The sequence below is a fragment of the Lepidochelys kempii genome, chromosome 3 (assembly GCF_965140285.1).
Source record: "Lepidochelys kempii isolate rLepKem1 chromosome 3, rLepKem1.hap1, whole genome shotgun sequence".
NCBI classification, from domain to species: domain Eukaryota; kingdom Metazoa; phylum Chordata; order Testudines; family Cheloniidae; genus Lepidochelys; species Lepidochelys kempii.
In genome coordinates this window covers 70,625,737-70,647,749 of record NC_136382.1, presented here as the reverse complement: position 1 = coordinate 70,647,749, position 22,013 = coordinate 70,625,737, and the positions used below count along the sequence as shown (strand labels likewise).

General features: G+C 42.4%; 1 protein-coding gene across 5 annotated transcripts in view; it reads left to right on the top strand.

Annotated features, from left to right (window-relative positions):
* The window catches only part of BACH2 (BACH transcriptional regulator 2), a 261,959-nt gene that overhangs the window by 70,205 nt on the left and 169,741 nt on the right, over positions 1-22,013 (top strand). The window contains exon 1 of one of the 5 annotated variants that reach the window (XM_073336766.2): positions 5,552-7,044. The exons of the other annotated variants lie outside the window; for them this stretch is intronic. The gene's annotated coding sequence lies outside the window, so the exon portion shown is untranslated. Of the gene's footprint in view, positions 1-5,551; positions 7,045-22,013 lie in introns of those variants that run through there. 5 annotated transcript variants of the gene reach the window in all.

Below are 22,013 nucleotides of genomic sequence, written 5' to 3'. Positions count from 1 at the left end.
AAAAGTCTGGGAGCTGAAGCCAGAAAAAATTCAAATTAGAAAGAAGGCACACATTTTTATCAGTGAGAGTGATTAACAATTAGAATAAATTACCATGGGAAGTGGTGGGTTCTCTCATAAGGTCTTTAAATCAAGATTAGGTGCACTTCTGGAAGATATGCTTTAGCCAAACATAAGCTATTTAACAAGTTTGGGACTCAATACGTGCACGATGGGGTGAAATTTAATGGCCGACAATATACAGGAGGTTAGACTAGAATTAGTGCCTTTTGGTCTTAGTCTATAAATTAATGTTATTGCTGGGATTGAAATGGAGCAGAGAGAGGACTATTGCTCTGATCCCGCATGTGAATAACTTTACACATGTGAGTAGTCCCATTCAACTCAATGGAACTACATAGAATATCAGGGTTGGAAGGGACCTCAGGAGGTCATCTAGTCCAACCCCTGTTCAAAGCAGGACCAATCCCCAATTTTTGCCCCAGATCCTTAAATAGCACCCTCAAGGATTGAACTCACAACCCGGGGTTTAGCAGGCCAGTGCTCAAACCATTGAGCTATCCCTTCCCCCATGCTACATTCTGAAGCATTCATGTCTTCCATCCAGTTAAGCTGTGTTCCCAACCCTGCTTACCTTATAATGTCTGCCAGGATCACAGCCTCAAGGTGGTAAGGCTGCAGACCATAAACACTAGCAGTCAAATGTTTCACTTGATGAGAATGGGAACATTGTGTTTTGGTCCTATCTCCTGATGGAGGAAATGACCAAAATGCTTTAAAGCCCATGGTCTATTTATTTGTGTAATCATTTAAGCTGCTATTTTATTTTCTCCTGACTTAATTGTACTAACCTGTGAAGAGATCCTTTCATTTTTAATCTGGATTCTCACATATTGTATTTGTGCCTCTGGCAGAGCTTTCTTTTCCGGGACAGTCAATCTTTTATTATGACAGAAAACTGCTATAGAGATCTTTAATGTTCTTTCAAAGCAGCCAGAGCTCTGTTTAAGGTCTCATTTGGAATTGAGTAATGGTAACCCTCAAGACATTCATACCTGTTACAAGATCTCATGTAATTTCCAGTATGATGGCCTGCATTAGCACAAATTACTGTAGTGGTGACTTTGTCAGAAAGTTTGCACTCAGAATCTGGCCATTTAGGTGGCACAGTCTGCCAGATCAGGATCATTTCACTCTAAGGGGATCCTCCAGTGGCACAAAACCAGCATAACAGTTTTATACCTTCCTGTCAGGGTTCCTTCCCCACTCTGAACTCTAGGGTACAGATGTGGGGACCCGCATGAAAGACCCCCTAAGCTTTTTCTTACCAGCTTAGGTTAACAACTTTCCCAAGGTATAAACTTTGAAACTACGGTCCTTGAACCGTATGCTGCCACCACCACGCGTTTTAAACAGAGGACAGGGAAAGAGACCACTCAGAGATGTCTTCCCCCAAAATATCCCCCCAAGCCCTACGCACCCCCTTTCCTGGGGAGGCTTGAGAATAATATCCTAACCAGTTTGTTACAAAATCATCAAAGATCCAAACCCCTGGATCTTGGAACAATGGAAAAATCAGTCAGGTTCTTAAAAGAAGGATTTTATTTAAAAAAATAAAAAGGTAAAAATCATGTCTGTAAAATCAGGATGGGAAATACTTCACAGGGTATTCAGATTCAAAACACAGAGGATCCCCCTCTGGGCAAAACCTTAAAGTTACAGAAAACAGGAATAAACCTCTCTCTTAGCACCGGGAAAATTCACATATAACAAAAGAGAAACTAATCTGCCTTGCCTGGCTTACCTATACTGGTTGCAATATTGGAGACTTGGATTAGGATGGGTTGGAGAAGATGGATTTCTGTCTGGCCTCTCTCAATCCCAAGAGAGAACCACCATGTAAACAAAGAGCATAAACAAAAGCCTCCCCCCGCCCCCCCCACAAGATTTTAAAATATCTTGTTCCCTTATTGGTCCTTTGGGTCAGGTGCCAGCCAGGTTAGCTGAGCTTCTTAACCCTTTACAGGTAAGAGGATGTTGCCTCTGGCCAGGAGGGATTTTGTAGCACTGTATACAGACAGGTGGTGACCCTTCCCTTTATATTTATGACACCTCCCACCCCAGCATTTTTCTTTAATAGGGTGTGTGGCTGGGACTTCCCTGCATCTCATTAAACCCTCATTGACTGCTGGGGCAATTGGCAGCAAGCAGAAGCTAGAGCAGGCTAATGAGCGCTTTAACTTAGGCCAGTAGCTGGCCCCTCAGGCGAACATTATGCCACCTTCACACATACATCCCACTCTGTTCAGCCTGTGTTGTTTCTCTCACAGGCTGTCTACAGTACAAGCAAGGGTGTGATTGCTGCGTGGGTAGATGTACCCACGCTAACTTTAATCTAGCAAGCTCAGGTTTGGGAGCAGTGAGGCCTCAGCAGCATGGGCTGTACCGGTCTGCCCAGAATCCTGGCTAATTCCTCATGTGTCTCTGATCTGCGCTGAAATGCCCTCTGCTGTAGCTTCACTACTACCAGTGCCTGCGCTAGCCACCTAGAAGCTAGCTCTGGTATGTCTATGTGAGCTGCAGTCACATCACACAAGTTCAGTGTAGACGTACTGTCAGCCATAGTCAAGGATCTGGACCAATACAAATAGAGAGGCCACAATTATTTATTTTTACACAAGCAGAGTATTGTAAAATAAATATTTGTATGAACTGTATGATAATATCTTACTCCCCTTACAAACTAAAGCTTCACCATATAAAAAAACCATCTATACAGTATTTATCAGTTGCTTAATGTATAAAGTGAATGTGCTTTGTGTGCCAAATAGAGATGCAAAATAAGTTTTTTCTTCATAGGCTCAGGTATCTGTGAGCAAACATAACCTTTATGCCTTTGAAAACCATTCGTATTTGTGTTGTTTTTAAAAATAACTTTGTATTGAGATGTCTGCTGTTGTGTGCATGGGGATGTGTGTCTCTCTGTTCAGCTTCTGTGTGGGTATCAAGGAAACGGTTTTAAAATTGAAATGCTAGATGAAGTTGGGAAATTCAAATTTATAGACGTTAATCTAAGGTAGGACTGAAATTTTAGCCTTTTTATAATAAAATGTTTGACAAAGCTAATGCTACTGAAAATATTTTCTGGTCATTATTTCAAAATGCCATTGAAAATTTTATTTGACTGTTCCCAGGCAATGTTAAAAACATCACAGAACTGCACTGGTGCAGAAGAACCTGCCAGCGCATTGCCCATGCTGAGTGTAAAATGAAAAAAATATAAATTAAAGAGAATAAGCAGTTAAGTAAACTCGATTTTTGATATTCTTTCATTTTGAAATCTGAAGTGGTGTTGGTAACATGGCTGGAGGAAATAGCTGTCACTGTCTCTTTAAGGCAGACATAATCTTCATATATGTTCGAGCAAAAGATGCAATTAACTTTGAATATTCTTGGAGTGCAAGATGGGGCAAAATATTAACATAACCTTAACCATTATTTAAATAAACACAGACCAATTTTGCCCTCAGTTACAGACTTGAAACCTCATTGATGTAACAGCGTTACATGGGTGTAAAATGAGGACAGGTTGATCCAGTTCTCAGTGTCTTATCTGTAAGAGAAGGTTGTAGAACAAATCTTATTTAATCTGGAATTGAGGATATTTTATGTGCTGTAACATCACTAGTGATATCCGCACAATCTGTGAATAGTGTTTAGCTGCTGCTGCAGAGCCAACAGATGGAGCACAGAACGTTTTGATTTTTTTAAAAGTCTGTGGCGTACGTGGCGCTGGTTTGTTTTAATTTCCTGTCAATGAAGTGGTAGATTCAAAAGCAAACCGAATGCAGAGTACCTTGGGTTTTTTTAATCTAGAGGATTTTCCCCATCACATTATACTAGTTTTAAGGTAGATCAAATCTGAGGGCTTTAAAAGCTTTGTGCGGGATTTTGAAAAGTGCAAAGCATTGGCCTAACTCTGCTCCCATCCAAGTCAAAGGCAAAACTCCCATTTACTTGAATGGGAGCAGAGTTAGATCAATGATGAGCACTTTTCAGAATTGACCCTAGATGTCCTTTTAAAGTATTTATTATTTTGATTTGTTTAATTTATAAACTAGATTGCGGGGGGGGGGGGGGCGCAGTACTTCCAGTCTGAGAGCATGTGTGCATCAGGCTTTCACTTGGAGTGTATTTTTATGGAAGATAGGCTTATGGTAGAATTCAGATACCTTCTGTATATTGGCCACTGAAATAAAAGCAAGTATTATTGCATCCAGGTACTAACCCTTTGAATGATTTCAGCACAGATATCTCTGAAATTAAAACATGAATTTTCGAAAAGCATCCAGGACCTTATTTAAAGAATCATTTTAGAAAACACAGAAGCAATTTCTGGCCACCTAGTTTACTGCTGCTTTGTTGCTGTACCTCAGGGCCGGTGCAGAGTGGTAGCGTCAGATGAGCTTTATGTACCTGGTAGTTTGCATTTGTCGAAGAAGCGGGGCAGAGGAATTTTTCCTGACTGTATGTAGTGGGGAGGGTCAAAGCTATTGGAACCCTTGAGGTGACACATCCTTGATGCAAAGACGCATTTCTTGGACCCCAGCTCCTGAAGCTAGCTGTGGAGTGCCAGAAGTAGCTAGCGCTTATGTGGTGTTCAAACTATGCTTCAATGCAAGGCATAAGGCGCTGTAATTGTTAATCAAACCTTTACATTCCCCTAGCATGCAAGCCTGGTGGCGCAGCTGACAATGCAGGTCCCTTCCACCATAAATAAAACCTGGGGAAAAAAAAGTTTGAGATAATGGGCATTAGGTTGGAACTTAGCCCTGTGCTAGCTAAAGCATATTTAAACAGTATCCCACCAACGGAGTCTCAAACAAGATTGTAGCTAGCACCGTTGTGATGCCAGTGTGAGCGTGGGTGTCACATCAGAGAGACTGAGTCTCCAGGGAGAATGAACATTGGCATTCTGCCTTCCATGAAACCCACGTATGCTCCCCACATCAGTATGCGCTGCTGTCACCCATCCATTAGCAAAATAGTAAAATCAAAAGATGTTCTAAGAACCAGTCTTTGTCTGCATTAATCTCCCAAGTGTTTTGCATTCAGTCTGCTTAGTTTGAGAGCTCTTTCGCTAGGGAGTGTATCTTTTGTGTCTGTCTTGTCTAGGTATAGGCACACTGTCTGCTCTTAACAAATAATAATTGCAACCATCCTGAAGGAAGCTTTCATTCCTCTTGGCTGCAGTGCAGGTGCTGAAATAAAGGATAGTAGAATTACGAGTGGCAAAACAAATTGAGAGATTAATAATGCTGCAAGCCCACTGGACTTTCTGTGTATCCCAGGTCCATTGCTTTTGGAGATGGCAGAGCATTTGGGAAAATCTGATCAGGGTGAGAGAGGGAGAACCTACAACGTGCTTTCCCTCCTGTGCTCCCACACCCTTTCACTGTAAGAAAATTAAACTTGTAAATTAACCTGATCTTTAATTTATGCAGCATCTCAGTAGCAAGCTTGCTTATCTGTAATTTTTGTTCTCCGAGACTGCAGGTACAAGAAATATTAAAACATACTATGTAAAACTAATTGTCTGGGTGCACGCATGAGTATGCACTCAGTGTCGTGCATTTGTTGCCTAGCTATTGTTGATGATTCAGAACAAATGAAGATATTGCAGAATCCAAATATATGATGTAAATCAGTGATGTAGTATTAAGACCACAAGATCACATTTTTGCAATCCAAAGGCTAAATCTTGCAAATCCTAAATTGTTTCCCCCTCTTCTCCCCCCTTCCCCCCATTTATACATCATCCTACAAATTTCCACTCCTCTCTGGCTTCTGGTAAGCTGCAGATATTTTAGAACCTGTATTTGCTTGGATGCCTGCTCTTGTCAAGAGGCATTATAATACTATGGCCTCTTCACTAGAAAACTGCTCTGGCAGTCCTCCTCTGGGAACTGGTATAGAATTAATACAGGCAGGCAACAGCTATGTTGACTGTTTTTGTTCTCATCCCCTTTTCTCAAAGGAGAACAACCCCAAAAAGTAATGGCCTTGTCCCAGAAAACTAGGCTTTTATTGCTTGTTACATTTTAAATTCTTGACCTGAGTATTGATCAAAGACTCATATTTCAGTTGTAGAAACAAAAGAGCGCATTTGCACTTCTTGTAAATTAAACTAAGCTCTTGTTTACTGGGGGAGAATTATATATTTCTAATGGCAATACACACACATGTAAACTGAGATATGAGGAGGTCTTGAATTACCCAAGATCACATAGTGAGTCAAGAACAGAGCTGTTGTTAAAACCAGATTTGTTGACTCACTCGCCTTACCTTCTCTGATAATGTAATTTTCAACTGTAGATTGATTGAGAGAAGAGAGGTAATGGAAAATTATTTTATGGGAGGTGAATGCTATGCTTTTGTGAATTCCTACTTTTTTACCTATAAAAGTTCAGCAGTCACTGAAAGAAGTTGTTTGGCATTCTTACACCATAATAACTTGATACAGACTTAAACCATTGATTTTTAGTGGAGCTTTGATTCTGACGGAGCAGATAGCAGAAAACAATCTCTTAGCATATCCTCAAAAGTGAGCTATGTGAATGTTCCTCTTTTGTTTTTGTGTATTTAATTCCAAGAAAAGACTTACATTGAACTCAGAACATCTGCTGTAGTGTTTTTGCCACGCTTATTTTAATTACAATAAGATCATCTTGACCTTGAAATTTTTTCATCTTCCCATGTCTACAGATCTAGCTATTGACAAGCATTGTCCATGTAACCACTGTCTCTGCTGAAATCCTTGTTCCATCTCCTATCACCATGGCTATTGGGGAAGTGGAGTAGGGAGTAAGTGTTGGCTTGCCCTTCTCCTGCACTTCCAGTCATGAATCAGTAACCCAACAGAAGGGGACAGCTGCTATTTCTGCTGGCTCAACAGAAGCACTTCCAGCATCAATCAGGAGGACTGGATAGGGCTGAAAGGGACTGGTCCATTTGTGCACCCAGATTTTCACTTGGCCTTTGTGAGTAAGTTTTTCAAGCACTGCCTTACACTTGTAGTGGTCCAGCAGACCTATGGAATTATTCTGACCATTCTGTTTACGTCTATTTGAAAATCTCAAGTGTGGCTCATATTTAGCTTTTTCTCCTTCATATTCTCTCTCTCTCGTTCTCTCTAATCCATCAGCCAAAGTCTAAAATGTAGATTGCTTCAGCATGTGGACATAATTTGGGCTGGATTTCCACACTGTGAGGGCCAATATCGTAGCTGTGATGAGCTACTGTTCTTTTCCATTCAACCGTGCTAGCTTGATTTCCTTTTTTTTCCTTTCTTTTTTTTGGTTATGGATATGCTGTCATTTGACTCTGGCAGTATTTGAGAATTGTTTTCTAAGCTGGTTCTGTAGATTTAAGATATTTAAATTAAGTAGGCTATTGCTAACTTCCTTATGCTTTTAAACTGTGCCTTTGTGACGGTTAGGATAACAGTACTGCCCCTTGGGCACCTGGGATGTGAAAATTTTGTCTTCGTCGCCTAGTAGTTTAACTACTGTTTAGCTCTGGAACAACTCCTATCTATTACACAGGACCAAGTTGAGGGGAGTCTCCTACCTTGCATGATATAGTATGAACTGTTCAAAAAGAAGTGGCTAAAGGGATCTTCCTCTTGCTCATCCTCATTTCCCCAAAAGTCCCATTAGCCTAGGAGAATGTGAACTGGGCTGGTCCCAGGAGGTCCTGGGTTCCCATCTCTTTGACTAGCATCTCTTAATTTTCTGTACTTCATCTCTGGTGAATCCTCACTCCATGGCTTGCAAGAGTTAAGCTGATACAATTACTGATATTTTAGTGGGATGGAATGGGATAAGTGATGCACAAATAAATTAAGTTTTATTTGCTCAAGGCGATATAGGAAGTTTGTGGCAGATCTGGGAATGAAACCCAGCTCTTCGGTGTAACAGATCCATGTCTCATGCCATCTGTCTGTCTTCGGTACTTATCTGGTACTTATGATCATTGTAGTACTCGAAAGGTGGAGAAATATGTGACCGATACCTTGAGAGCTAAGGGTTACCAGGTTCAGACACACGCGCTGATCATTGGAGCCTTGGATGCATGAGACCCCAGTAAAGAGTGAGTGTTGCGAGAATGCAGAAATGGTCAATGCTACACTCGGCCGATGTGGCAACTCATGGTGTCGGATGCCATCAGATGTTCGAGGGACATCTACATAGAACACATCACTAGACATCGGCAATACCAGGAGGGATGAGCTGGAGTGCCGATGAGAAGCACAGTAAGGAAGTAACTGAAAGACTTTCCTGATAGATTGTATTTTCTAAATGGACAACCTACCTTATTTCTCAATTACTGAGGGACAATCTTCACTCATTGATGTATTTTGCTTTCCACAACCAAATCTCTGTACCACTTTTCATGAGTGATGTACCCGAATACTTGGATAGTAATATCTAAACTCTATTCTTAAATTTATTCAGCTGATTGTGTACAATATGTATCATATGACTTTTAAAAACAAACTTTGTATTTGTGGATAATTTAGCACAGGGGTTCTCAAATTAGGGGTCGGGCCCCCTCAGGGGGTTGTGAGGTTATTACATGGGGGGGTCACGAGGTGTCAGCCTCCACCCCAAATCCCACTTTGCCTCCTGCATTTATAATGGTGTTAAATATATTTAAAAGCGTGTTTAATTTATAGCGGGGGTCTCACTCAGCAGCTTACTATGTGAAAGGGGTCACCAGTACAAAAGTTTGAGAACCACTGAAGTCTATATCCAGATGTACAGACACTTTTTCCCTCAACCTGTGCATTATATAATTTTAACATTAGCTTTAATAAAAATTTTAAATCTCAACACCTCACAATCTTAAGTATATTTTATCCTTGCAACACCCCTGCAGTGTAGGGAAGGTAGATTAGATTAGATCCACTAGCTCAGTGCCTATCACAAAAACAGCTTCAGATCTGTGTGCTCTGCGATGCTGTCTTGTAAAATGTGTCTACTCATGTTTTCCCCCTTTTTCAATTCTCTGAAAGTTACAGATGAAAAGGTGCTATAAAAGTGCAAAGGATTTATTTATTAATCCCATATTATCGAAGGGAAACTGAACTGTCTAATGATTGACTTTCCTAGGCAGCACTACACTGTGGAATAGTGGGTTAGACATACAAGCGAGAAGTTGTTGGGTCTCATCTTTGGTCCAATATTAATTTGCTGGCTGACTTTGACTTAAGTCACTTAACCCTTTGTATTTCCAGCTGTAAAATGGGACTATCAAGACCTACTTCACCACAGGGCTACTGGAATTTAATTAGGAATATTCGTACTGCACTAAGGACAACAAACGTAGTTTCTTCTAGATCTGCTGCCTTCTACAAAGCTAATACAGAGACTCTGTATTAGCAGTTTAAAAAAAAAGCATTGGGGAGGAAAGACTTGCTTGTCCAAACACTTTTTCATGGGACAAGAAGCTGGTTATAGCTCTATTTTAAACCAGTGCATGACAGTGGAATCGCATTCATTGTACACACATTAAGAAGGCTATGTGTGAAATCTTAACGTTGGCATTTACTGACACTTGCATGTTTAACGTTGTCTTAAAATATAAAAATCCATACAAAAAGCCATTATGGCTGTTACAGTAGTTATCATTTTACGAAGCTTTTGTGGTCTTCGTCAGTGAGCACATGATTTTAGATAGTTTTTTTATGATGTGAGGCTATTAATAAATCCCTCACTGTTTTGTTAGTATTTTTATTAACTGGGTTTTGTATTTATACAAACTATACTTTGGTCTTCCTCACCCTGAATTCCTCTTCGCATTAGAATTCATGGTATCCTTTATGTAGCGTGTTGCTGCTTCACTTTTATTCTCTAGTCTGCACTGTGTAGCCGGGAGGTGTCATGTCCCATTGATAATCACGCTCCCCACCACTGGATATGTAATGTAATTAAAATAGTTGAGTTCTCCTCCCCAGGCCAATCATTCTAGATCACCCATTTCAGTTTTTCTGCTTCTGGTATTGGTGTACAGACTGCCATAATTTTTATTTCTAGTGGCAATGTCATTATTATTAGCCTGTTGGTTGGTAAATTATTTTTTCATAAGCACAGAAATTAAAGATGGAAAAGACCTGTTACGTCATCTACTCCAGTGTTTCTCAACAACTGGTCCGCGGACTGGGGCCGGTCCCTGAGATCTCCCTGACACAGTTTAGGACGGCAGCAAGCTGGTTCCTGGTATCAAAAAGGTTGAAAAACACTGATCTACTCCATCTCCCTGCCAGTCTAGTAGTATATACTCAGATATACAGACACTCTTTTCTTAACTTATGTATTATATACGTCTAATAGTAGCTTTAATAATTTTTTTTAAATCTGTTCCTTGACCTAATTTTAAATGACTCAGGGGAAAGGGCTTCAGCTACTAGCTCTGGGAAGAGTATTCCACAGTGAAAACCAAACTTTCTGTCATGGAGTTAGTCCGAATAGTGATCTTCACTTTCTCCCACTCTGAATTGAGTTCTCTTGGTCTTAATTATACTCTCTACATTCACATATCTAAATAATGCTTGCCCCTTTGGTGTTTACTTTTTTTGTGTTTGTGGACTGCTACCATGTCCTGTCCTTGTCCTTATTTAACCAAGCTATACGTACGTAGTCCTTTTAATCTTTCCCCCGAAATCAGTCTCTGTAGCCTTCTAATCATAATTATGGCTCCTCTCTGAGTAGCCTCCCATTTGTCAACAGCATCTTTCTGGTAATGAGATGCCCAGTGCAGAATACTGTTTTCCGTGGGCTAAATTCTGCCCTGATTTGCACTTTGTGTAACTTCAGGGGGGCAGGGCACATTATGGTGTTAGGTACAGTCAGAGCCCTGTAGCTATGTGTACTTCAAGCTCAATCAGCCTTGCGTTTAAAGTTATTTGATGCTGAGGCTTGTTCTTTTATTTGCCTGCCAAGACCTACATTGAGGATTGTCAAGGTTCCTCCCCCACTCTGAACTCTAGGGTACAGATGTGGGGACCTGCATGAAAAACCTCCTAAGCTTATCTTTACCAGCTTAGGTCAAAACTTCCCCAAGGTACAAAATATTCCACCCTTTGTCCTTGGATTGGCCGCTACCACCACCAAACTAATACTGGTTACTGGGGAAGAGCTGTTTGGACGCGTCTTTCCCCCCCAAAATACTTCCCAAAACCTTGCACCCCACTTCCTGGACAAGGTTTGGTAAAAAGCCTCACCAATTTGCCTAGGTGACTACAGACCCAGACCCTTGGATCTCAAGAACAATGATCAATCCTCCCAACACTTGCACCCCCCCATTCCTGGGAAATGTTGGATAAAAAGCCTCACCAATTTGCATAGGTGACCACAGACCCAAACCCTTGGATCTGAGGACAATGAAAAAGCATTCAGTTTTCTTACAAGAAAACTTTTAATAAAAATAGAAGTAAACAGAAATAAAGAAATTCCCCCTGTAAAATCAGGATGGTAGATACCTTACAGGGTAATTAGATTCAAAACACAGAGAACCCCTCTAGGCAAAACCTTAAGTTACAAAAAAGATACACAGACAGAAATAGTTATTCTATTCAGCACAGTTCTTTTCTCAGCCATTGAAAGAAATCATAATCTAACACGTACCTAGCTAGATTACTTACTAAAAGTTCTAAGACTCCATTCCTGGTCTATCCCCGGCAAAGACAGAATATAGACAGACACACAGACCCTTTGTTTCTCTCCCTCCTCCCAGCTTTTGAAAGTATCTTGTCTCCTCATTGGTCATTTTGGTCAGGTGCCAGCGAGGTTACCTTTAGCTTCTTAACCCTTTACAGGTGAGAGGAGCTTTCCCCTGGCCAGGAGGGATTTCAAAGTGGTTTACCCTTCCCTTTATATTTATGACAAGGATCATGTGTTTTCCCTGCAAAAGCTGATAACTCACACCTAGGGCGAAGTAGCAAAATGCACGACTTTAGCCTCTTGTGATGTAACGTCATCCTCTCTTGCGGGGGAAGCTTAGAATACCAAAGTCTGGACCTGAGAGCATAGTAAAAGAGCTGCTTTTCAAATAAAGTAAAACCAGTCTTATCTGAAATGATTTTGATGTCCTTGAAATGTGTTGCTAAATGGGACTTAGGATAATTGGGGCAGTTACTGAGCACATGAGCACATGGTATGAATCATCTGACTTGCGTTTAAGAGGGAGTTTTGAATGAAGAAGGTTCAGATAAACATGGTTTTGGTGTATTTAATGTATCTGAAATTTTGAGCTCTACATATGGGTATTCTCTTGGCCCCAAATCCTGCATATAAGTACGCTGGGTGGCTGGACCCCAAACACACTGGCCAGGCACCTTGAACTTCCATTGTGAGCACTGGGGACAAGGAGAAGCGAGCTTGTCCAAGGGAGCACTGCACCTGCTGCATGTTGCAGAGCAGAACTCCATGGCACGAATCTGTGCCAGGAGGCAGAAGAAAGCCAGTCTTGAAAGCGTGCCCATTATGTCTGCTGTTCGTCTCCATATCTTCCACATATTCACAATACTCGTGCTCCAGAATCTGCCAGGGCTGCCTGTGGGTTTCCAGGGGGAGTTAACATATTGATCCTCCCACCTATTAAGCCGTAAATAGCTTGGGACCTCTGGGCCACCTGAGAGATTGCACCTCTCTCCATGCAGTGCTGTCATGGTTGCAACGTGCAGAGATGTTTAAGCTGACATTTCCTTGCTCTAACAGAAAGGAGGATCCTAACAGAGTGTTTGCTAGGATGACACCTAGACTTGGGATTCACTCACGTTCCCTGCACCTGTTCCCTCTTTGAAATAGTCCAAATTTGTTTACCTTCTGGGCATACTGCAAGCCCCATCTGTTGGGAGAGTGTTTGGGAAGGAGTCAGTTGGAGGTGTGGATTTTTATTGGGGGTGTTGAGGTAGGGAAATTTCAGTTCTGTGGCTTGGCAGCTTTTGTGGGAAGAAGCACAGAAGACTCTGGCGTAGTGTCTGTGACCTGACTGCAAAGAAACATGGGCCAGTTGAGGGCTGAGCTCCATCATTCAGCTCTGTGACCTGCTTGTGTGCAGCAAAGGCTTTCTAGGTGAGCTTTGTTCCATTGATAAAGAGTTGACCTGTGCTGATACGGGATTTTAAAACACTTTATGACAAGAATTTACAAAAATCCAGTCAGCACCTAAAAAATGTGCATGTGGGATCCAATCCAGCAAACATACATGGGAGTAACTCTACTCTCCTAAGTAGCCGTATTAAAGTCAGTTGAGCTAGTCTCAGATGTAAAGTTACATGTGTGTCTGTAGGACCAGGCCCTAGATTAGGTTAATTGTGACAGCAGGGAGAGAGTTGAGGAGGAGATGAAGTTAATCTTTTTTAAAAATGTATAAATTGTGGGTATAGCAGAGCTAAGGGCAGACTCATAGTCTGTGTTATAGAGTGATGCAAAGCGGCCGTAATCCAGCTGCAAATGCCTAACAGAAAATTTCCCTGTCAGATGGGAGCTCATCTGCAGTAAGCCAGGGGCTGTGCACTGACTTTCAGAGCTTTGCCGTAGCAATGCTACGCAAGCTCACGGTCCATTAATGACCCCAACCAGCTGTGAGATTCAAAGTTGCTGACGTCAAGGCTGGGGTAAACCTGAGAATCAGAAAGCCAGGTCTGGCTCCCTGACTTGCTTCTTCCACTCCTCAGGAGCTTTGTTTCCACTTAGCTAAGCCTCTGACAGCCACGCAGCTACGACAGTGATAGGGCCACTTAAGTACACAGATAAATAAGAGTTGGCTAATTTGGATAAAAATCTGGTGTTTTTGATTAGCTCATATGCTATGTTCCATATGTGGGTATGTTTGTAAGTAGGAAGAAGGAGATGCTGAAACAATTGTAGATGAAATAATGAGACCAGATCCTCAGCTGGTGTATATCTGCATAGCCTCATTAACTTCAGTGGAGCTACATTGATTTACACCATTGTTTAGTAACTGACAGTAGATTAATATCTTGAAAGGTTCCTTTAAAGCTTCCTAGAAAAACCCTTTTAAAGAAAAATATACTGAAAGTCGTATAAAAATTGGCTAAAAATTACTTTCATATCAGCCTTTCAGCATCTTTCTGTGGCCTGTATGCTTTGTGTCTTGGGACTCCCAAAGGATTGTAAAGGGATACTGTCAAGTCAAATGTGGCCCAGGATTTAGGCTATGTTAAACAAGCTGTTACAAAACCTAAGGCCAGTAAAAATGTTCCCATTTAAAAAATAGAAAGCAATATCCCACCTTCAGAGTTTGCTACCCTAGTGTTGCAGTACTTGAGATTCTGAAATCAAAATGTACTATAATTGGTGAAATTCCATTAATTTCCATTGTCATAGCTTAGAGGAATGCAAGAAACAAGTAAACCAAATAAACTAAAAACATAATGCCAGGTTTTGCAGTTTTTTACTTCTGTAGAGTTATATTTACTCCTTAAGTAGTCCCACTGGTTTCAGTGTATTTAGTCATTGAGTATGGTGTTAGATTCCCTGCAAGCACTTCCACTTAGGCTTAACTTTACTGTTGGAGGAGCTCCATTAAGTGGTAAAGTTAAGCGTGTGAGTAATTGTTTGTATTTTCAGTGACGTACTTAATAGATAAATGTGAGATAAGGGTAGCAAAATCTGGCCCTCAGATCAGCGTGCATTTGATTTAAATCATAGAATCATAGAATATCAGGGTTGGAAGGGACCTCAGGAGGTCACCTAGTCCAACCCCCTGCTCAAAGCAGGACCAATCCCCAACTAAATCATCCCAGCCAGGGCTTTGTCAAGCGTGACCTTAAAAACTTCTAAGGAAGGAGATTCCACCACCTCCCTAGGCAATGCATTCCAGTGTTTCACCACCCTCCTAGTGAAAAAGTTTTTCCTAATATCCAACCTAAACCTCCCCCACTGCAACTTGAGACTATTACTCCTCCTTCTGTCATCTGCTGCCACTGAGAACAGTCTAGATCCATCCTGTTTGGAACCCGCTTTCAGGTAGTTGAAAGCAGCTATCAAATCCCCCCTCATTCTTCTCTTCCGCAGACTAAACAATCCCAGTTCCCTCAGCCTCTCCTCATAAGTCGTGTTCCAGTCCCCTAATCATTTTTGTTGCCCTCTGCTGGATGCTTTCCAATTTTTCCACATCCTCCTTGTAGTGTGGGGCCCAAAACTGGACACAGTACTCCAGATGAGGCCTCACCAATGTCAAATAGAGGGGAACGATCACGTCCCTCGATCTGCTGGCAATGCCCCTACTTATACATCCCAAAATGCCATTGGCCTTCTTGGCAACAACGGCACACTGTTGACTCATATCCAGCTTCTCGTCCACCCTAACTGCTAGAACTGCTGCCTAGCCATTTGGTCCCTAGTCTGTAGCGGTGCATGGGATTCTTCCGTCCTAAGTGCAGGACTCCGCACTTGTCCTTGTTGAACCTCATCAGATTTCTTTTGGCCCAATCCTCTAATTTGTCTAACTCCCTCTGTATCCTGTCCCTCCCCTCCAGCGTATCTACCTCTCCTCCCAGTTTAGTGTCATTTGCAAAGTTGCTGAGGGCGCAAACCACACCATCCTCCAGATCATTAATGAAGATATTGAACAAAACCGGCCCGAGGACCGACCTTTGGGGCACTCCGCTTGATACCGGCTGCCAACTAGACATGGAGCCATTCATCACTACCCATTGAGCCCGACAATCTAGCCAGCTTTCTATCCACCTTATAGTCCATTCATCCAGCCCATACTTCTTTAACTTGCTGGCAAGAATACTATGGGAGACTGTGTCAAAAGTGTTGCTAACGTCAAGGAATAACACATCCAGTGCTTTCCCCTCATCCACAGAGCCAGTTATCTCGTCATAGAAGGCAATTAGATTAGTTAAGCATGACTTGCCCTTGGTGAATCCATGCTGACTGTTCCTGATCACTTTCCTCTCCTCTAAGTGCTTCTGAATTGATTCCTTGAGGACATGCTCCATGATTTTTCCAGGGACTGAGGTGAGGCTGACTGGCCTGTAGTTCCCAGGATCCTCTTCCTTCCCTTTTTTAAAGATGGGCACTACATTAGCCTTTTTTCCAGTCGTCCGGGACTGCTCCCGATCGCTCTGAGTTTTCAAAGACAGTGGCCGATGGCTCTGCAATCACATCCGCCAACTCCTTTAGCACTCTGGGATGCAGCGCATCCGGCCCCATGGACTTGTGTTCATCCAGCTTTTCTGTGATTCAAGTCAAATTGATTTAAATCACTAGTCAGGAAGACTCGATTTAATTATGGTTTTCTACATAAAAATGCATTCTTGTTGGTTTTTGTAACCTTAATACATGTTCTTCACAACTCAGAGATAGATGTAGGTTTCATTTTTAGAAGTACACCCTTTACTGGAGTCAGCAACCTATGGCACGCGTGCCAAAGACGGCACACGAGGCGCTTTTTAATGGGACGCTGCTGCCTAAGTCAGGCCGGGACCCCGGCAGGCAGCAGCGTGCCATTAAAAATCCTGCCCCACCGAGGCAGGGTGAAAAAGCTTTGTCCTGCTGGCTGTTACTGCAGAGTAGGCAAGTTCCTCTCCTCCCCCCCCTTCTCCCAGCATGCTTGGTTCCTGCCCCCCCTGCTCTCCCTCCCTGCCGCTGATCAGCTGATGGCCCTTGCGAGGGAGGGGGAGAAGCGGAGCCGCAGCGTGCTCGCTGCTCCGGGGAGGAGGCGGAGAACAGGTGGGGATGGGACCGTGGGGACAGGGGGTGTAATCAGGGCATATTGCCTCCAGCCCCCTGCCGTGAGCTGCTCAGGGCAGGGGGCTGGGAGCACCCCCACTACCCCAGACTCCCAGCCCTCTGCCCTGACCCCTGCAGCCCCCTCACACACACCCAGCCTCCTGCCCTGACTCCTGTACCCCCCTCACACACACCCAGCCCTGACTCCTGCACCTCCCTCACATGTCCTCTGCCCTGACTCCTGCACCCCCCACACATACCCAGCCCCTCCATGTCCTGACTCTCGCACCCCCCACATTCCCACCCACACCCTGAGCACCAAACGGGAGCTCCTGCACACACCCCCACACATTCCCACCTGCACCCACCAAATGGAAGCTGCCCAGGTAAGCACTCCACCCCCAAACCTCCTGCCCCAACCCTGAGCCCCCTCCCTCATTCTAGCTCCTGGCCAGACCCTGCACCCCAACCCCCAGCCTGCTCCTTCACCCCCAGCCCTGTTGTCAGCACACTCCCACCCTCAGCTCAGTGCAGAGAGAGAGAAAGAGAATGGGCTAGAACCAGGGAGAAGGTAGGTACCCTCTCTATGTGGGCAGGGCCAGGATCACAGACCGGCAGCAGGCTGAGCGGGGCCGGCAGCCGGGATCCTGGCCGGCAGGAGCCAGCGGACAGAACCCCAGACTGGCAGCAGGCTGAGTGGCAGCAGCTGAGCTGCTCAGTGCACTGCTGATCTGGGGTTCCGGCCGCCGGCCCCGCTCACCCCGCTGGTGGTCTGGGGTTCTGGGTGCCGGCCCCTTGCCAGCCAGGGCCCCGCTCAGTCTGCTGTCGGCCTGGTTGACCGGAACCCCAGGCTGGCAGTGGGCTGAGCGGGCCGGCGGCGTAAGATCAGCATTTTAATTTAATTTTAAATGAAGCTTCTTAAACATTTTGGAAACCTTGTTTACTTTACATATGACAATAGTTTAGTTTTATAATATATAGACTTATAGAGAGAGACCTTCTAAAAATGTTAAAATGTGTTACTGGCACGCGAAACTTTAAATTGAAGTGAATAAATGAAGACTCGGCACACCACTTCTGAAAGGTTGCCAACCCCTGCACTATACATTTTTAAAACAGTAATTTATTTTGAAAACTTTTCAGATTAGTTTTACAGCTCTATCAGAAAATGAATGATTGTTTGGTTATTTCATTTACCAAAGGTAGTTGAAGCAGATATTTATGAAGTCACTGGGAGGTGAACTATCTCCAATTCAACAGGTTAATCATTAATATTTGGAGGATTTTCTTGACATGCTGGATTAGGAGGAGAACATCACCAGACAGACATTTAAATTGTTTTATTTAACTAAAGCAACAACGTTAAGTATTCTGGGTTTTTTTCTTCAACAGCAGACATATAATATTTTAACAAAACAAGCATATGTCCCTCGCTTCTCACATTTATCTCCTGACTTCTTCTCCTTGTCCAGATCTATTCTGTCTCCAACAATCTTCTATTCATTGAACTTTTTGAAACTTTGCACTTTTAGAGAGAGGTAAGGGGTGACTCTGTGTACACAAATTTGCAGAGGGACAATAGAGCTGAGGTCTGTTATTTCTCACCCCCATATATTTATTTATTTATTTTAAAACATTTTTGCTGTTAACAAGCATGTTGCTTTCAGAGGCACACATCCACAGTTTGAGAACTGCAAAACTAAACATCTCTAATGGTATTTTCTAGACTGAGCACTGAGTCCCATTGAGTAGATAGAAAGATTAACCTGAATAATCTATACAGAAGCCTCTGGAACCCCATAAGATTCGGTCCCTAATCCATGAACTATTATAACTCATTTACAAAATTTTTCCTTAAACATTACATGAATATATTGTCTCATACTATAGAATTAGAATTTATAATCTCTGTTCCAAGATGAGATATCTTTGAGCTATAATGTATCTTAATTAAAACTGCTGTTAGTTTTTTTCCTCAAAAAGCATTTTATCAAAAAAATCCAATTTAAATAAAAAATATCAGATTTTTTTTTCAAATTCATTGATTTTTATCCACCCTGTCTCAGATACTAAAAAATAAGGTGGATTTGTTTTTTTCTCATTTTTAATAATCTAAGGCTGTGGTGGGCAAGCTGCGGCGGGCCACAAGACTGTGTTTACATTGACCGTCTGCAGGCACGGCCGCCCACAGCTCCCAATGGCCGTGGTTTGTGACCAGCACATCCCTGCTGTCTGCGCCGCTTCCTGCAGCTCCCATTGGCCAGGAACAGCGAATTCTGTGGACAGGATTACCCTGGCGGGCCACAGGTTCCCCACCACTGATCTAAGATGACATGAGTAGTGTAGGTAAAGAAATGTTAGTTTACACTATATTAGGGGTTCTCAAACTGGGGGTCGGGACCCCACAGGGGTTGTGAGGTTATTACATGTGGGGTTGTGAGTTGTCAGCCTCCTCCCCAAACCCCGCTTTGCATCCAGCATTTATAATGGTGTTAAATATATTAAAAAGTTTTTTAATTTATAAGGGGTAGGGGGTGGTTGCACTCAGAGACTTGCAGTACAAAAATTTGAGAACCACTACGCTATATGATTCTTAAATTGACAGTGTTCCTTTAGGCATTTGTATAGATTAGATGCAAACTGAAAGGCTTAATTTGAAATGATAAAGAATTATGTGAATGTACTATCTCCAATGACTGAATTGCTTGCCAGAGTCTGAGGGTGGGGCAGAATAAAAATATGTCTTAATTATAGAGTGACTGTCTATTTTCACAGCTGCACCATTAGTGAAATATGCAATAGACATCAAAATTCCACTGTGCATGGTTTGTATGTGCTGCACCTGCCAGTCCTACAATCTTAGTGCTAATTGGGGATAGGTGTGTCTATGGGGTGGGGGTGCGTGCTCAGACACACAAGCAGTGTAGGAGGACTACACGAGGTTTATTCTGTTGGAAATAAATTAGTATACTGTACCATGAAAATGATGTGTCAGTGCATACAGAACACAGGATTACCTTCGGCCTCCTTTCTTTATCATAGATAATTGTAGCAGCATGGGAAAGAGATTAATACTGTGCTCATTTGAAGCTGACCAAGCAATTTATAAGAGATGAAATATGGATTTATTTCCGGAGACAAGAATGTGCTCCTGCTAAAATGCCATTAATTGCTTTATTATTTAAGGCCCAAATTATAGTCAGCAATTATTTAGTCTTTTTTTTCATTTTTCCCAGTTGATGTAATTAACCATCGAAAGACTTTTCTGTCAGAAAGAGAATGATGTACCTGCTAAACAAATAAATTAACTGAAACCAGCTGATCTTTCGATTCTGTCTATACTGACAAATATATGTATTACTTTATTTAAGCAAATCCTGTTTAATTTTTTAAAACAGGGCACTGTTTCTTGCTTAAATAAAATAAAGCCAAAGGGACTATGTTGGAGCATTGCTCAGAAATTATTGCTATGTTCTTTTGTGTTACTCAGTAAATAGTATCTGTCACTTACATTGCAGTAACACCCAAATGCCCCAGTCATGATCAGGACCCCATTGTGCTGAGTCCTGTAAAACCCAAGTGAAGACAAGTCTTTATCTGGAAGAGCTTACAATCTAACAATGACAGACAGATCCATTGGCTGGGGAGCCAGTAATTTCAGGATCCAGTTCAAAATTCTGCTTTTCAACCCTGCTTTTGTTTTTAAAACCCTTTATAGCCTTGATGTAAGCTCCTTCTTGAGCATGGTCTCTTGTCTTCTGAGCTCTTCTCCTTCCACTTGTCTTATATCAGTCTCTTTACTGTATCTTCTCAATCCCATCACCTTCTCCTCTGCAGTTCCCATTGTTCCAAGTAACATTTCTGTATCTCTCTCTGCCCCATGAGTTCTCTGTCACATTTCAAATGTCAACTTAAACTATATATTTTCTCCCTCACCTGTGTGTCTTTATTTTTCTGTTCCTGTGTTATTAGCCTAACAATTAGCCCGCTTTAATTTGTTCACCTGAAAGGGCCAAATGTAAGTTGATGCCTGAAAAATATGCCCTTGCACATACCACACTCGATAATACAAATGTTACTTGCAAGGATAATCATTCATTTTGTGTGTACCAAAACATCAGGTGTGTACCAAAACATCAGCTTTGCTATTAACTCAGAGTTGAATTAAGAAAATGTGGGACCTCTCATAGCCCAACCCCCTACTGATTGCCTCACCCCTCCTTGAGGTGGCAGCACATTTCAGGGTTAAGATGAATAAGATGTCACATGCCTCTTGGAATTATTTCTGTCATTGATTATGTTCACCTCACATTTTCAAGCATTTTTTTATATACTGGGGATCGGCCACCTTGGCACATGGCCCGTCAGCGGACTTCCCTAACGGGCCACGTTCCGAAGGTCCCTCGGCCCGCGCCACTTCCCTCAGCCCCTATTGGCCTTGAACAGCGAACCGTAGCCAGTGGGAACTGCAATCAGCTGAACCTGTGGACGCTGCAGGTAAACAAACCATCCTGGCCTGCCAGCGGATTTCCCTGACAGGCCGCGTGCCAAAGGTTGCCGATCCCTGGGCTATACCATAAACATATAGTGATCATTAACTTGAATTCAATCCTGAAAAGCATTTTGGGCAATAGTTTGTATTCGGGACACTCATGGTATATTAGGTATATTACAATGGAGGCCAATCTGTGCATAGTATTTGGCCACGATCCATTTATTGCTAATAGTGTATGAGCTGAGGTTAACTAGTTCTGTATTCTAGTTGCATTCCAAGGGAAACGGTTAAGAATGCAGAATCTTACTTTATTTTTAGTTTTCTATAGGTATATTTAATTCCAATTTGAAAGAGCTGTATTTCTTGTATTTTTCTGAATAGACACAAATAGAAATGGCCTTGAGAATAGAAAATTGACAATTGGGCCATTGTTCCCTGCTCATTCTTAGGTCTGCACGATGATACTGACTCAGTTGGTATCCATAGCCCTAGTAAGATCGTTCAATTACCGGTGACCTCGTGTCAGTTATGTTTCCATTGATTGGGAAAAGAATAGCTTTTAGTAGACTGTTTCTGTTGCATATTTATGTGGGTGGCTTCTGGTAGGGGTCAAGCTTTGAAGAGAGAATCTGTAAAAATGAGATTGTTAGGAAGCAGTGAGAGAGTAGATGGGGTAAACTACATGAGAGTGAGGGAGATATCTGAAGGGAAGCCGCATGAGAGCAGGGAGCATCTGAAAAAGACAT